The sequence below is a fragment of the Heteronotia binoei genome, chromosome 9, assembly GCF_032191835.1.
Source record: "Heteronotia binoei isolate CCM8104 ecotype False Entrance Well chromosome 9, APGP_CSIRO_Hbin_v1, whole genome shotgun sequence".
Classification (NCBI taxonomy): Eukaryota; Metazoa; Chordata; class Lepidosauria; order Squamata; family Gekkonidae; genus Heteronotia; species Heteronotia binoei.
The window spans coordinates 120490873-120495333 of record NC_083231.1 but is presented as its reverse complement, the minus strand read 5'-3'; positions in this window follow the sequence as shown (position 1 = coordinate 120495333).

The following is a 4461-nucleotide window of genomic DNA, read 5'->3' as shown; positions in this document are numbered from 1 at the left end:
TGCCACGGGAGAAAAATGCAGCCATTAATTACAGCGGCTGTTGTTGTGCGGGGAAAATGACTGTAATTGAGACGGAGGTGAGACGCATCTTTCGCGTTCAAGGCAAACATCGGAGATCTTGCGCAAAATGCAGAAGACAAGAAGAGGTGGGCAGGTGGGGAAAAGACGCCAGCTTGGGCCTCAAGATCTACCCGCGATTCATAGAAGAGAAGGAGCACTATCCTCAATTAGCTGTGATTGCAAAATAGAGCCTCCAGATCTGGGAGCAGTGCACCGTTACGTATTGTGTCTGTTGACCTTAGTTTGAAGCATGCTTCCATTACTCGCCGGGATCCTGATGCCTGCATTCCGATTGGCTGTTTTGTTAGTGCCGGCCAATCGGTCCAGGGGGGGAGGTTCCTGCCTGGGAGGTTCCCAACCTGCCAGTGTGATGTCGTCACGTCGCCACCATTGCATGCTGGCCGCTCTTGGCGTTTCTGGGGAAACTCTACGGTTTTCCCAGACGCTCTAGCAATTTGGGAGGGAAAACTCTATAGTATAATAGCTTGGGGGGACTCAGAACAAAAAAAAAGTAAAGGTAGTCCCTTGTGCAAGCACCGGTCATTTTCGACTCTGGGGTGACATTGCGTTCACAATGTTTACATGGCAGACTTTTGACGGGGTGGCTTGCCACTGCCTTCCCCAATCCTCTACACTTTCCCCCCAGCAAGCTGGGTACTCCTTTGACAGACCTCGGAAGGATGGAAAGCTGAGTCAACCTGGAGCCAGCTACCTGAACCCAGCTTCCACTGGGATTGAACTCAGGTCATGAGCAGAGCTTAGGACTGCAGGACTGCAGCTTTACCACTCTGCGTCACGGGGCTCTTAACTCACAAATACCTCCCTCTAAATTCACAGGATCCGTATTGCTATCAGATGGCCATCCAGCCTCTGCTTCAAAACCTCCAAGGAAGGAGAGCCCACCACCTCCCAAGGAGGAAGCCTGTTCCACTGAGGAACTGCTCTAACGGTCAGGAAGTTCTTCCTACCCTTGCTCCCGGCTCCACCCCCAAAGTCCCCTATACTATCAGGGCAGCCTAAATGTTCCAGCTTCCTCTTTGTACCCACAAAGTAGCTCCCCTCCATTCCCTTATTTATTTATTTATTTATCTGGGATTTATATCCCGCCCTTCCCACCGAGTGGCTCAGGGCGGCTTACAACATATATAAAACTAACATAAAAGTATAAAATTACACTTTAAATTAACATTTCACAATATATAATTAAAATCAAACATTTGTTATAACTATACATCATTAAAACACGTCCAATTGAAGAAATATCTTGGGTCTTTGGGGGTGGAGCCAGGAGACTTTGGGGGTGGGGCTGGGAGTAAGGTTGTGACAAGCACAATTGAACTCCAAAGGGAGTTCTGGCCATCACATTTAGAGGGACTGTATACCTTTTGAATGCCTTCCTTCCATTGGAAATAATGAAGGATAGGGGCACCTTCTTTTGGGGCTCATAGAATGGGACCCCCCTTTGAAACTTGGAGGATATTTTGGGGAGAGGCACCAGATGCCATGCTGTAAATTTGGTGCCTCTACCTAAAAAAAAAACAGCCCCCCCTCCGAGCCCCAGATACCTGCTGATCAATTATCCATTTATCCTATGGGAATCTGTTTCCATAGGGAATAATGGAGTGCCCAGCAGACATTTCCCTCCCCCCCTGCCTTCTGATGACTCTGAAGGGCAGGGGGAGGGTATCCAAACCAGGGGATCCCCTGCCCCCACCTGGAGTTTGGCAACTCTCCATTCCCTCAACTTTCCTTTTCGCCTCCTGCAGAAGAGACGCTGGTGCCCCCACAAGGTCAGAGGCGCAGCCCAGGGGCAAGGTCACACTTTCTCCCCGTTGCTGCAACCCCCATGGACATGTGGCAGGTTGTATTCATCGCCTTCCTCCCAACAGAAGGCTAATTGCTCCTTGTAAGCAGCCACAAAAGTTAACTATAAATATGCAAATAGAGGCGAGAATAAAACACTCATTAAGCATTAGGCATTTAGCATGGAAATTAAGGGCCATTAAATATATAAAAAAGGATTTCCCAATCCTTGGTCTCTGGGAGACTCTTCTTCTGTCTTTTACAAACACATCCATTATTATGCATTTGGTCTGCTTAGCATGAATACTATGGGGGGATAACAAAAGATTACGCACAGGATCTGTGTGAATATAACAGTGCCCCAACGTAGGTGCCCCAGCGGTCAACAGCTCCATTCACATCCGGCTAGACAACCACATGCAAGCATCAGATATAGAGGATGGGGTGGAATTGTTTTCTGTGGCCCCAGAAGGCCGGACCAGAAGCAATGGGTTGAAATTAAATCGAAAGAGTTTCCGGCTCGACATTAGGAAGAACTTCCTGACCGTTAGAGCGGTTCCTCAGTGGAACAGGCTTCCTCGGGAGGTGTAGGTTAGGCTTCCCAATCCCCAGGTCCCAGCGGGGGATCCCCCGGTTTTACAGGCTTCCCCCCTCCCCCAGTCAACTGGCCGGCGGGGGAAGCCCTGCCCCCACAGCCATTATGCACCTCCATGAACAATTCCCATAGGAAATGATGAAGAATTGATCTGCGAGTATCGGGGGCTCTGGGGGGGCTGTTTTTTGAGGTAGAGGTGCCATATTTTCAGTATAGCATCTAGTGCCTCTTCCCAAACTACCCCCCAAGTTTCAAAAGGATTGGACCAGGGGGTCCAATTCTACGAACCCCAAAAGAAAGTGCCCCTATCTTTCATTATTTTCTATGGAAGGAAGGCATTTTAAAAGGTGTGCTGACCCTTTAAATGGGATGGCCAGAACTCCCTTGGAGTTCAATTCTGCTTGTCACACCCTTGCTCCTGGCTCCGCCCCCAATGTCTCCTGGCTCCACCCCCCAAAGTTTCCTGGCTCCACCCCCAAAGTCCCCAGATATTTCTTGAATTAGATTTGGCAACCCTAGTGTAGGTTTGTAGGTGTTCCTTCAAACGTGCTGGCTGTTGGGCCTAACACTTAAGAGAAATTTCTAAGAGGATTGTTGCAGCTTGAGAAACAAGGGTTCAGTATGACCTTGTCCTTGGAAACTTGGATTATTGGCTGCATCTGTGGACAGACATTAAACATCTGGAGTGCCACACCAGGATTGCATGGAATGAGATGGGAAGTTTTACCATAGGATGAAAAGAAAGACTCTTGGTGCTATTGCTTCCTTTTCTATGAAGGACTAAAAGTTATGGTTGTTTTGTAATTTATGACGGTGGAATTTGTGTTTATTTTTGTTGACCTTGTAGAATTTAATAATAGAAGCTGGTTTTCACGGTGGGTTATGTACCTTTGATTTTTTAAATCCCCAGGTGGGGGCAGGGGATCCCCTGGTTTGGAGGCCCTCCCCCCGCTTCAGGGTCGTCAGGAAGCGGGGGAAAGGGAGGGGAGGGAAATGTCTGCTGGGAACTCCATTATTCCCTATGGAGATTTATTCCCATAGAAAATCATGGAGAATTGATCATTGGGTATCTGGGGCTTGGGGGGGGTATTTTTTGGGGTAGGGACACCAAATATTCAGTATAGCATCTAGTGCCTCTCTCCAAAGTACCCCCCAAGTTTCAAAAAAATTAGACCAGGGGGTCCAATTCTATGAGTCCCAAAAGAAGGTGCCCCTATCCTTCATTATTTCCTATGGAAGGAAGGAATTGAAAAGGTGTGCTGTCCCTTTAAATGTGATGGCCAGAACTCCCTTTGGAGTTCAATTCTGCTTGTCACAGACTTGATCTTGGCTCCACCCCTAATGTCGCCTGGCTCCACCCCCAAAGTCCCCAGATATTTCTTGAATTGGACTTGACAACCCTAGTAGGTTTATAACAAAATCTGGAATCCTTTAGGCCTCCCAATAACTCTGGGTAAATTGCGCTTTTTCTTCCTAATATGGAATACGCCTGCTCTTTAGCTCCCCTAGTGGACTCAGGGTTGCACTTGCGTGAAGAAACAGCACCCCACACACTGTCTTTTCTGTTTTCTTTTCTCGGTCACGTCTCTGTTTTCTTCACTTCTCACTTCCCTCTGTGGCCCCCTAGTCTTGTGCCATGCCCCCCATTCATGCAATGTTTCCCTGTGGCCCCCTAGGGGACCATATGGCCCCAGGTTGAGAACCATTGGCCTAGAGCACCAACATAAGAACATAAGAGAAGCCATGTTGGATCAGACCAATGGCCTATCCAGTCCAGAACTCTGTCCCACATAAGAACATAAGAGAAGCCATGTTGGATCAGGCCAATGGCCCATCCAGTCCAGCACTCTGTCCCACATAAGAACATAAGAGAAGCCATGTTGGATCAGGCCAATGGCCCATCCATTCCAACACTCTGTGTCACATAAGAACATAAGAGAAGCCATGTTGGATCAGGCCAATGGCCCATCCAGTCCAACACTCTGTGTAACATAAGAACATAA